Below are 14,094 nucleotides of genomic sequence, written 5' to 3'. Positions count from 1 at the left end.
CAATACCTCTAAATAACATTTGTGTACCAGAAGGAATTGAACCAAAAACCATTGCAAATTCTTTTTGAGTGACTGGTATTTTATAATAAGAAAGGAATTCATCATAAGAAAAGAGCGTTCCTTCTTTATTATATAACTAACCAATTTAATATCGTTGTCAAACCAGTTCTGTTATGAATGTTTCTGTTATTCCAGATGAAATAGCAATGCGGAGAAAAATTGTGCTTATATATTAATGACCAAGATAGGAGCACTTGTTTGTGGAAAGCAGATAACTTAGCTGGAATTTTATCTGTATTATAATTACACAAAAGAACAAAACTAAGACCACCAATATTTGAAAAAACATAGTGAGGGATAAAATTCCAGACAGAAGTGGGGCTTTTTAAGTGATGCTTAATCCAATTAATCTTAAAGGTATGGTTCATTGTGGTGAAATCTAAGAAATTAAGGCCACCATTCTCATATGTATTCATAATTACAGTCTTTTTAACATAGTGTGTTCAATTTTTCCATAAGAAATCAAATAGCATTTTATCAATATTTTTACTAGTAAGGTTATGAATGAATGATGCATTTATATAGCGCTTTACTGTGTATTGCTGTACACCCAAAGCGCTTTACAATCATGTGGGGGGTCTCTCCTCAACCACCACCAGTGTGCAGCATCCACTTGGATGATGCGACGGCAGCCACAGTACAACGGCGCCAGTGCGCTCACCACACACCAGCTACAGGTGGAGAGGAGAGAGAGTCAATGAGCCAATTAAGTGGATGGGGATTATTAGGAGGCCATGATTGATAAGGGCCAGTGGAGGGAATTTGGCCAGGACACCGGGGTTACACCCCTACTCTTTACGAGAAGTGCCATGGGATTTTTAGTGACCACAGAGAGTCAGGACCTCGGTTTAACGTCTCATCCGAAAGACACAAGTTATCAAGAAACAAAGATAAGGAGACACTGTTCATCGCTGGTGGAGTTTATGGTTGTGAAGTGTCGACCGTTCTATCTGCCGCGGGAGTTCACGGCCATTGTTATCGTTGCGGTTTACATCCCCCCGTGTGCAAACGCTAAGGACGCGCTTCGTGAACTGTATAGCGCCATCAGTAAACAACAAACAAAAAACCCCGACGCCTTTTTCATCATAGCCGGTGACTTCAACCACGCAAACTTAAAGACAGTTTTGCCAAAGTTCTACCAACATGTGAACTTTGCAACAAGGGGAAACAACACACTGGACTTTGTTTACACAACAGTTAAGAACGCTTACAAGGCTGAACCCCGGCCCCACCTCGGGTACTCAGACCACATCACTGTTATGCTAATCCCAGCATATAGACCACTTCTCAAACTCACCAAACCGGTTGAAAAGCAGATCACAGTATGGCCAGACAATGCCACCTCAGCACTGCAGGACTGCTTCCAGGACACAGACTGGAATATGTTTAAAGAGGCAGCCACCTACAACAACCACACAGACCTGAATGAGTACACTGAAACTGTGATTGCTTACATCAAAAAGTGCACTGATGATGTGACAGTCACCAAGACCATCACCACACGTGCCAACCAGAAGCCATGGATGACAGCAGAGGTTCGTGGGCTGCTAAAGACCAGAGATGAAGCATTCAGATCAGGAGATAAAGCAGCCCTCAAAACAGCAAGAGCCAATCTGTCCTGTGGCATCAAAAAAGCAAAACGGTCATATGCCCAAAAAATCAACAACCACTTCACAGACAGCAGAGACACACGGAGCCTGTGGCAAGCCATTCAGACCATCACAGACTACAAGCCCCCGCCACAGGCCTGTGATGAGGACACATCCCTCCCCGATGCACTCAACCACTTTTATTCACGGTTTGAAATGCAGAATGACACACCTGCACAAAAACTGCCCACACCTCCCAACGACCGGGCGCTCTGTCTGTCTCCAGCCGACGTAAGGAAGACCCTATCTAGGATTAACCCACGCAAGGCTGCGGGTCCTGACAACATACCTGGCCGTGTTCTGAGAGACTGTGCTGCACAGCTGACAGATGTCCTAACAGATATCTTCAACACCTCGCTGAGTCAGGCAGTCGTCCCCACGTGTTTCAAATCCACAACAATCATACCGGTACCAAAGAAATCACCTGTGTCCTGTCTCAATGACTACCGTCCCATAGCACTGACTCCAATCATGATGAAGTGCTTTGAGAGGCTAGTCATGCATAACATCAAAACCAGCCTCCCCAACACACTCGACCCGCTCCAGTTTGCATACCGTCCAAACCGCTCTACGGACGATGCAATTTCCTCCACCCTCCACCTGGCTCTTACCCACCTAGAAAATAAAGACTCCTATGTTAGAATGCTGTTCGTTGACTTCAGCTCGGCATTCAACACAATAATCCCACAACAGCTCATAAATAAGCTAAACCTGCTGGGCCTTAACAATTCCCTCTGTAACTGGATCCTGGACTTTCTAACTGGAAGACCTCAGTCAGTCCGTGTCGGCAACAACACCTCGAGCACTACAACAGTGAGCACAGGTGCCCCACAAGGCTGTGTGCTCAGCCTGCTGCTCTTCACACTGCTGACCCACGACTGCACTGCCAAGTTCAGCTCCAACCACATCATCAAGTTTGCTGATGACACAACGGTGGTAGGTCTCATCAGTAACAACGATGAAACGCACTACAGAGAGGAAGTGGCACAGCTGGCTGAATGGTGTGGCACAAACAATCTGTCCCTCAATGTGGAGAAGACAAATGAGGTTGTGATGGACTTCAGGAGAAACTCCGTTGACCACCCCCCACTGACCATCGACAGCTCGACTGTGGAGAGAGTCAGCAGCACTAAATTCCTGGGGGTGCACATCACAGAGGATCTCACCTGGACCACCAACACCATGTCACTCTCCAAAAAGGCACAACAGCGCCTACACTTTCTCCGCCGGCTGAAAAGAGCAAGTCTCCCTCCACCCATCCTCACCACATTCTACAGAGGCACCATTGAGAGTGTGCTGACCAGCTGCATCACTGTCTGGTACGGGAACTGCAGTGCTGCTGACCGCAAGACCCTCCAGCGGACAGTGAACACAGCTGCAAAGATCATCGGTGCCCCTCTCCCCTCCATCCTGGACATCTTCCTTACACGATGCTCCAGCAAAACCAACAGCATCGTGAAGGACTCCACCCATCCCTCCCACAGTCTCTTCCAGCTCCTACCATCAGGAAGACGGTACCGGAGCATCAGAGCCCGCTCCGCCAGACTGCTCAACAGCTTTTTCCCCCAGGCTGTGAGAGCCCTGAACTCAAACCACCCCGCCCCCCTCTGAAACCCCATGCAAACCCCTACCTCCTGAACATGGACCACCCCCCACCCCAAACCTTACCACACCAAAGAAAAACTGTATGGAACTTTAATTTTTTTTTAAATTTATTTTATTCTTATTTTTCTTTACACTATGGACACTCTCCTCTATGTGCACTATGGACACTTTACACTATGGACACTCACACTCTACACTGTGCGCACTATGGACACTTACACTTTACACTGTGCGCACTATGGACACTTACACTTTACACTATGTGCACTATGGACACTTACACACACTGCTGCGTGTGCACAATCTCACAAAAAACTCAGCAATATATGTATGTTTACATGCTCATGCACTACAAATCATCCTGCACTGTTCCCCAACCAGCTGCTGACTCAAATGTCTCTCTTTGCACATGTACAGTATTTGTGAAGCATTCGTATAGTTTGTATTTTTTATCTTCTATTTTTTAGTTTGTATAGGGTAATATTTATGTGAAGCATTCGTATAGTTGTATTTTTTATCCTTTTAGTTTGTATAGGGTAAATACTTATATATAGTATACTTATAGTTAAATCTGTTAGTAGTGTATAGGTTTATAGTGTTTTTTTTTTTTTCACTTCATTGTTGTATGTCTGTATTTATGTAGCACCGTGGTCCTGCGAGACACGACATTTCGTTCCACTGCATGTCCCCATATGTAGCGGAATGACAATAAAGCTCAACTTGAACTTGAACATATGTTAGTCGGGCTATACCTTCAGCCTTTGTAAGGAGAACTCTTCCCTTTAAAGAGAGATCTCTTTGAAGCCAGAAGTTGAATTTTTTTTGGTTTTATCTATTATGGGGTTCAAATTCAGAGAACATATTTTCAGCTGGTCTTTAACAATAATAATACCCAAGTATGTAATACTATCCTTGACAGGAATGTTACTAATACTTGTTAAATCACAGTCTTTAACAGCCATTAGCTCACACTTACTGATATTGAGAAAACTTATTAATAACATTAACTGCAATTGGAATTTGGTCACTATTTTTTTTTTAAAGGGTTGTATCATCGGCTAACTGGCTTATAATAATTTCTCTATTTGCAATTGAGATACCTTTAAGAATACTTTTTTTAACATGCATAGATAATAACTGGGTTACAAGCAGGAAAAGATACGGAGAAATAGGACAACCCGGTCTAATACCTCTTTTTAAATCAAATCTAGAGGTAGTTCCATATTTGAGTTTGATTGAGAAATTTGCATTATTATACCGGGTTTCAACTGCTGCACAAAAAACTCACCAAATCCAAAAACCTTTAAAGAAGAAAATAAAAAATGATGCTCCACAGTGTCAAAAGCTTTGCGAAAATCTAAAAATAAAATAACACTATTTTCATCAATCAAGTATGAATAATCTAATGTATCTAAAACCAACCTTACATTATTCAAAAAGTGCCTGTTTTTCATAAAACCTGACTGAGTTTCATCTATAATATATTCTAATACATACTTGATTATTTTAGCAAATATAGAGGCAATTAATTTATAATCATTATTCAAAAGACCAATTGGCCGCCAGTTATCAATTATAGTCAAATCTTTTTTTAGACTTAGGAATAAGGGTAGTTTACCCCTGAGTCATGGTAGATGGGAGGCTGGACTTAGATAAACTTTCACCAAAAACTGAATGAAGAAAAGGTGCTAGTTGCTCAGCAAATAACTCATAAAATTCTGAGGTTAGACCATCAGTTCCGGGAGACTTATTATTTTTTAAGTTATGAATTGAATTGGTTATTTCTTCTAAACTAATAGGTTGATCACACACAGCCTTATCTAAATTATTATTTTTTATTCACTCTCACTGAATTTAAGAAATCATTTGAGGCTTTAGCATCATATTGTGACGCATACAGATTACAGTAGAAGGTGGAACAATACTCTGAAATCTCTTTAGGGTCCTTTAATATTTTATCATACATTTTTAATTGATGAATAGTATTTAACGTAGCTTGATTCTTTTCTAATCTAAAGAAGTAGGAGGTATTCTGTTCACCTGTTCAAAAAAAAAAAATACTTAATGAGACATGTAATCTATTTGTACTGATTCGATTTTCAGTAAAGAATTATTGAGTTTCCAATAAGATGATTTTGCAGGACTATAAGTGGATATCTGCATATTGAGAAAAATGGCTTTGTGGTCAGTAAGAGGTGTTGGAAATACCTGAACAGAAATACTATGCAAGTCTACATTCCTAGATGTAAGCCAAAAATCTATTCTTGATTGCCTGGAGAAATCAGTATTACACCATGTTTTTTTATTTGGATATTTTTGCCTCCAGATGTCTATTAAGTCATATTTCTCCATAAAGGTTTTTAATAGCAAGTTACATGGAGTGTTCTTTGGAGGCATACGATCTAGCATATTATCTGGAGCAATGTTAAAGTCTCCTCCAATACAAATTATACCAGATGGATATTTGTTTAGTCATAAGGCAATTTTGTTTTCAATCACCTCAAAAAGAGACCTGTTTTCATTTGAAGAGTTGTAACCATACATGTTAATCAAAAAAATGAATATGTTATTAGTGTAAAGAACCAAAAAACTAAAATGCCCGCTAGGGTCACAGTAATAATGTAGAACATCACCAGCAAACTTATTCTTTAGTGTTAAAACACCTGCCGAACGTTCAGATCCATGAGAAAACCATGCATCATTTCCCTACTGTGATTTCCAGAAGATACAGTCTTTAACAGTTGAGTGAGACTCTTGAAAGAAACAGAAGTCGGTATTGTATTTTTTCCCAAAAAGAAAAAGAGCTTTACGCTTTACAGAATCTCTCAAACCCCTGGCATTTAGAGAGATAACAGAAATAGAAATAATGAACAAGTTAGTGAACAAAAAAAGAGTGCAAAAAAGCACAACAAGTAGTAAGAATAAACCTGAGAAACGTAGCTCAGCTGAACATACTGAGAGAAAGTCCTACCGTCAAGACATGACAACTGGTTGCCGAAAGAAAGTAACATACATTAACAAGAACCCGAGCCGCATCATAGAGAATACAGACGCATCATCCGTAGATGTGATGGTAGCTAATCGAAAACTTCAATAAAGATCGTAAAGTTCATCGACGATAAACTGGTCCGCTAAAGGGAGTTATGTTCGTAAAACAAAGTCTGAGTCTTCTCTTTTTAATTTATTTACAATGGATGAGATGTTTAGACCTCTACTGATGAGTAAATCTAGAGTGTGTCCACGATTGTGTGTGAGTCCGTGCACATGCTGACTCGGGTCAAAAGTGTTTAAAATAGTTATAATTTCTTTTGTAGTTTTGATTTCTGCATTATCTATGTGAATATTAAAATCCCCTGCAATAGCAAAACAGTCAAACTCTGAGGAAATCATTGCTAACAGTTCAGTGAACTCATCAACAAAGGCTGGAGAATATTTTGGAGGCCTGTAAATAATGATAAACAGGGTGCGTGGAGCACCTTTCAGCACAATACCTAGGTATTCAAAAGACAAAGACTGACCAAATCACATTTGCTTGCACTGATAAACATCTTTAAACAGAGCAGCTACACCTCCACCTCTCCTAACAGTCCTGCAGACACTTATAAAATTAAAGTTAGGAGGGGCTGTTTCATTAAGGACTGTTGAACTGCAGCCGTCTTCTAACCATGTTTCATTTAGAAACATAAAATCCAGGTTGTTTGTGGTTATTAAATCGTTGATCAGAAATGATTTATTTTTAAGTGAGCGAATATTTAAAAATGCTAACTTGATGGAATTACATTTTGTCTCTACAGCAGTCTTGGATAGATGCATTATAGGCCGCAGGTTAGATGGGTCAGCCGTACGGCTTGAGAAGACCTTAGACTTTCTATCGCGTGATAAAACAGAAATAGCATGCTGGGTTCCTGCTTTTTCTGTAAACATTTGTGGGTCCCACTTTATATTAAGTGGCCATAATAACTATGTACTTACATCAAAAAATAAGTACAATGTACTTACTGTGTTCATATTGTATTGCAAAACACTTTTGTTGCTATTGAGGTGGGATACGGGTAAGGTTAGGGACCGGTTTGGGGGTATAGGTAGGTTTAAGGGTAGGTTAAGTTGTAAGGGTTGGGTCAACAGTGTAATTATAAATATAATTACAGAAATTAATTACAGATGTAATTACATGCTGGTATTTTAAAATATAAGTACAATGTAAAAACATGTATTTACACAATAAGTGCATTGTACTAAATTATTAATTTAAATGTAAGTACATGGTCGTTAAGGCCACTTAATATAAAGTGGGACCAATTTGTGAATGTTGTGGCTAATATAGCGGGGACCCGACACATATCACTGAGAGCTGTTATCAGTTGTTTTTGGTTCACCTACACCAGATGGAGAGGAGTTTGGGCCCTGGCGTTGTGGCAGCGGCGGAGAGCTCTCGCGGGAGGAGGAGGGTGAGCTGGGCCTGCAGTTTTTGGTGGTTGTGGGGCCCGCCGTTTTTTAGTTATTATCTGGGGGCTTGCAGCGAAAGAGTGGGAGAGTTTGGTCCCAGCATACACCAGTTCCTCCATTTTCTGTGAGAAGCTTAGAAGTGGGGATGCTGGAGAGAGGGAAAGTTTTATTTAAAATAATAAAACTATAGTGTTTATTTTAATATGGTGAATGCAGATAAAGTGGGCCACTTTTTGTAAAACATGTAATTTAGATACCTATATGGTTTTTGCTTTTCTTTATTACTTTTGTTAACTTTAAGGTCCAGCTTTAATATTTAAATTTGAGCACAGTTCATATAATTGATTTATATATAAGTGTTATTTGCAAGGTATACCAATTTTGAGACCATGCACCCCAGACAAATTTATTTTCAGGTAAAGTCACTGATTTATAAAAAAGATTATCCTGTATTATCATATTATCAAACAATCATGAAACAACATTTAACAAACCCAAAAATGTATAATAAATTATGATAAATTCTAGTAAGAAATTCTGTGTAAGATCATAATGTTTACTAAAGTTACTAAATTACCTAATTTACTTGACTAAATTATTTTCTTTGGGGTTTTGGAGTCTGCTAGGCAGCTTATGTCTGTGTTTTTAAGTAGTATTAATTGTAATTTTATTCTGTTATGTTGTATTGATAACTGCGTGTCCCTGAAGTGTGTCTGTAGCTCTGCTAATCACAGTGTTAGCATGGGGTCAATTCCCAGAAAAACATGTATTGTATTCAAGCTGAGAAGAGCCAGAGCCCCGGCCCCCATCATGTGCACCTTCTACAGAGGCACCATCGAGAGCATTCTGACGAGCTGCATCACTGTGTGGTATGGTGCCTGCAACGCATCCTGCCCAAGACCCTGCAACGCACAGTGAGAGCCGCTGAGAAGATTGTTGGTGTCTCTCTCCGCTCCTTCCAGGACATTTATAGCACCTGTCTTATCTGCAAAGCCCTGTGCATTGCAGGCGATCCTACCCACCCAACACAAAGCTTCTTCAGTTTTCACTTTGTGCAGCATTGGACTGCTCACTACCTCTTCTTAAATAAAGACCTGCTGTCTGAGCTTTTTGTCACTTTAAACAAACTGATAAGCTCTTTTTGCACTACACTCATTATATCTGCACTGTTGTTTACATCTGCCATGTGCCTTGTGCCACTTTATATCTTTTTTTTACAATGTCCTTATTTGCATAGTTTGTATTTTATATTTTTAATCTGTATTTATCTGTATTTTTACGTACTGTTAGTGGTATCTGTATGCACCAAGGGTCTGAGAGTATGCAGTTTCAAATCTCTGTATAAGCTGTACATGTGGCAGAATTGACAAAGCAGACTTTGACTTTGAAGCTGTTTGAGCAGTCTTATTGATAAGTGTCGAATGCATCAATGTGCCTCTTTGGACAATGTGTTGTGATGCAGTAGGTTATAATAAATAAATGTCTTAATAGTGAGTGTGTGTAGTGTACTGGACAATGTGTAACATTATGGTAGAAAGATCTTAAGTGGTATCAGACATTTATTTCAGCTCATTAATGCAGTGACAACATCTAAACATCTATAAACAAAAAAAAATTAATAATCTAATGTACATTTAGTAACTGAAAAATCATCACATTCTGTGAAAAGAAGCTGTGATATAAACGCTGTATTTTGTGTTGTTGCTTATGTTCGTGTGTGATTTCACCAAAGAAGACCCCATTCTTCTCATAGCCTGGCTGCTTCGTGGCTTGATGATTCCGTTATGATACTGTTTTCACTCAGGATGCTTTTGCATACGGGATGGCAAACGCTACTGACTTTACGAAAACGAAAGTGTTTACACTAGCAGTCAGTCCGACACAGTTGACATCGGGAACAGACGCTTTCATCTTTAATGTGCGTCTGGGACGCGAGTCTAAAATAGCGTAGCATGGTTAACAAGCGTAAAAACATTCCCTTTATAAAAGTAGTGTGGCTTATTTTTCACAGTTTTTTAAGCGATGCGCAGCAAGGTAAGAACAAAGGTAAGCACATTTGTATTACTTCCCTGTTGAAAAAAACGATAGAAACCATTAGGCTACAGATATCCATTACAAAACCATTACAAATTAACCTTTAACCATTACCAAATGGTTTAAGTAGTGTGTTTTGGGCATATTCCATTAGGATTTATTGGTTTGTATAAGGGGAAATGGGAAAGTGAAGTGGTGTGTTGCCAAGTATGGTGACCCACACTCGGAATTTGTGCTTTTTAACCCTTCCAAGTGTACACACACACCCTGAACACACACCCGGAGCAGGGTGTATGTTCCATTACAAATTTGTATTGGTCATGATTTGCTCATACTGGTTTCCATTTCAGTTTTGTATTGGTTCTGATGGTTCCGTTATCCACAGCAAGAAAACACGCAGTTTATTAAAAAATATAGGCTATATAACTAGACCTTTTGAGTTTAATTCCAAGTTGTATTATATATTATACATATAAAAACCTTCAGCAACCATTTTCGCCCGAAATAACAGTGGATCGAGGACGAAATCAGACCGCATTGCGGTCACCGCAAGTTGTCAATGGTGACGCATTTGTACCTGGTGAAAAAAAACAAAAAAAAAACACAATGCGTCTCGGCTGAGTCTGACGGCTCTACACCGGCACTAGTGCTGCATGTGACGTAATCCCTGAGAGGTAATCCCGTGTGGGCGGCTCTCTTTACACTCACAACGAGTCTGAGCACTTCTGCCTGCAACATGCCGAAGCGCAAATGCACATTTACCAATGAGTTACAGAAGAAATTCCCCACTTACTCTCCCGGTCGGGACAAGTGGGAGGCTGCGTGCACCGTGTGCAAACCTGGCACTGCTGGGTGTAACGCCTTACTGTAATTAAATTACTTATCCACTGAAAAAGTAAAGTAATGGATTACTGTTCATTTTTAGGTAATTTAATTACAGTTACTTATAAAGTACTTGCGTTACATACAGTAAATAATTTCAACAGTTCTAAAAGCAATATTGAATTTGAAATCTAAATTTACCGTCTAAAGATATTGAATGCAGCGGCTTTAACCCTCCGCGTGCGGTTGCGCACTTTCAGATTTTCCTGATTCACAGAGAAACCTTAAATACTCAAATCAGGGCCGGCACCAAGAGACCGTCCCCACTTTCCATCCTCTCCCCTTCTTGCTGAACGTGATCGTTTCGAAAGCGAAAGTGAAACCGGTAAAACAGCGCACATAAGAAAGCGATTGCACGCTTTAGCGAGCGTCAGAAACTGCACGCAATCACAGATTGCACGCTTCCCATCCCACCCCGAACCCCCCCACCACCACCACCACCCTCCACACACACACACAAAACGTGATTTGTGCCCCCCCCCCATCAGATATTTTGCAGAGTATTTCTATTTGTTAACCAAAGGTGGTTACATTTTTTAATAAAAATGTTTAAGTATTATAGTAGTTTTAAAACTAAAAGGCTAAACTATTCTATGTTTGACTCGAATTGAAAGAATATAGAGTTTAATTTCTATTAAGGTTTATAGGGATTTTAAGATGTAGCCTAATTAGCGATTTGAATAATTAAGTTACTTATTGAGTAACTAAGTTACTTTTCAGATTAATTAGTAAAGTAATTTAAATACAATATTGATGAAGTAATTAGTAACTGTAATTAATTACTTTTTGAAAGTAACTTACCCAACACTGCCTGGCACATATGTTTCAGTGTCCAATGGGGGTGCAACAGATCTCAAAGATCACATGGACACCGAGAAACATAAAAAAGCTGTGCGAGGTGAGAGTAGTTCAACAAAGTTGACGGAGTTCTTTGTGAGACCCGGGAAATCTGAGGATGCCGTGAATGAGCAGAGGGTGCATTGTCATTTCATACAGTGAAACACCACAACAGCTACAGGTCCATGGATTGCACTAGTGCATTGCTAAAAAAGGCATTCCCAGATTCAGATACCGCCAAAAAGTAATAGTGCCCGCACTAAGACCGAAGCCATTGTGAATGGTATTTTAGCGCCCCACTCTGTTGAAGTCACACGTGAAGCACTGAAAGAAATCCAGTATTGTGGTATTTGTACAGACGGGAGTAACCACGGAGCAGTGAATATATTCCCGATCATAATCCAGTACTTTGATTGGAAGAAGGGTGGTGTGCAAACAAAATTAATTGAGGTGAAAGACACACCTAATGAGAAAGCAGAAACCATTGCAAATTATCTCACTGAAACACTGGCAAAAAACTATTTGTCTGAAAAATGCATTGCATTTACTGGAGACAATTGTAACACAAATTTTGGTGGAATCCGACGTGATGAAGGGGGAAACAATGTGTTTGCAAATTTGAAGAGGTTGCTGCAGAACAAGACTCTGATTGGTGTGGGTTGCCCAGCACACATATTGAATAATTGTGTTCATCATGGGGCAGACACAATAGAGGCTGACCTTGAGAATATCATGTTTAAAATCTACCAGTACTTCCACATTTACACTGTGCACACTGAGAACCTGAAGGAGTGCTGTGATTTTGTTGACATTGAGTACAGGAGGATGCTTTCTCACAGCAGGACAAGGTGGCTGTCATTATTCCCAGGCATTGAGAGGATGCTACAGATGTTTCCATCTTTAAAGGCATTCTTTCCGTCACAGCAAAAGCCACACATAGTGATCAAGAAGTTTTTTGAAAACGACTTCAGTGAGATCTACCTGTGGCACATGCACTCACTCATGTCTGTGTTCCACACCTACATTCAACAAATGGAAAAGGAGAACAACTCCATCATGGAAGTGAAGAAAATATTGAACAGCATCCACAACATTCTTCTTGAACGTAAGAGCAACAATTTCATGTCCCTTAAAGTTAAGGGACTACTGGCAGAAAATCGCAGAGATGGACTTGGTGAGGGCTGTGACAAGTTCTGTGCTGATGTGCAAGGCCTGTACAGTGCATGTCTGGAGTATCTGGAGAAGTGGATGACTCCCATGGAAGAGTTCTCAACATTTATGTGGATGGATATGAGTGAGCCACCAGATTGGAATGACGTGGAGGCCTGCATCAAGTACCTAAGAGAGAAGGGGGTGCCAATTGATGATGTCAAGTGTTTAGTCACTGCCTGTGTGGCCGGGCCAAGTGCCAAGGCCACAGAGCTCCCTGATCCGCCATGGCCTCCTGAAAAAATAATGTGGCCATGGCTCCCCGAGTCTCCTGATCCGCCATGGCCTCCTGAGTCTCCTGTCCCGCCATGGTCTCTCGAGTCCCCTGACCCGCCCTGGAGGCTTCCCTTGTCTCCTCCCTGTCCTGGCTCTGCTCCAGCCTCCAGGGCGCCCGCCCCCCTCCCCGATGTGACTGTTATGGTGCGGGACGCACCTTCCGGGAGGGGGGCGATATCTGTCACGTGTCGGTTTCCATTTAGTTCCATTTTGTCCTTATTTGGTATATTCTGTCCTTGTTTAGTTAATTATCATCCAGTTCACTTGTCTTGTATTAATCATCTTGTTTACTCCTTGTTTACTTTCCTGATCTTTATAAGCATTCAGTTTCGTTGTAGTCTTTGTCCAGTCTTAAAGTAACTTTCTGTTATTTGTAAACGTTGTCTCACTGCTCTCTGTTATTAAAAGTCACTGTCGGTCAATTCCCGTGTTCTTTGGAGAGACGTACCGTTACACAGGCGTCAGAAACAGTGTACAGGGGTAACCGTAGTAACGGCCATATTTCTACAGTTCCTGAAGTGCCACCTCCTGTCAGAGAGTGAACTTGCATTTTTTTTTTCATCCCATTTTCATTTTTTTTTTATATCAAAGAGAAAATCTGGTCGAATTTTTACACAGCAAACATGCAGTGTTTTAAAACTCAACTGGTAGATGGAAAATAAGCTAATATGCATTGTAAAAATCGAAACCATTTGGATAAGATATCTATAATTATTCACGTATTTTGAAGTGCAATAATATTGGATTTCGATGTGTGGGCAGTAATGAATTGCCCATTTCCACTGATTGGCCATGCAAAGAGCAAATGGTGCCATCAATATGTCGTCTTCAGTTCCATGCAACAGAATAATAGTCCACTGCTATAGTTAAAGCATTTATTGCAACTACATTTATTCTCTCTCTCATCAAACAACCAGACTAATAAATGACTTGAGACAAACCGTACTGGGGCAGTGCCTAGACAGGGCTTACTTCTGTGTAGTTATAGATTCTCTATGGCAAATATTAGATGTTTATTTCAGATGTACCTTGCATCTGCACCCACATTACCGGTTAGTCCAGTAGTCCAATTTCATTTCATTATGATGATGTTTCT

The sequence above is a fragment of the Barbus barbus genome, assembly GCF_936440315.1.
Source record: "Barbus barbus genome assembly, chromosome: 19".
NCBI classification, from domain to species: domain Eukaryota; kingdom Metazoa; phylum Chordata; class Actinopteri; order Cypriniformes; family Cyprinidae; genus Barbus; species Barbus barbus.
This window is presented reverse-complemented; position numbering follows the sequence as displayed.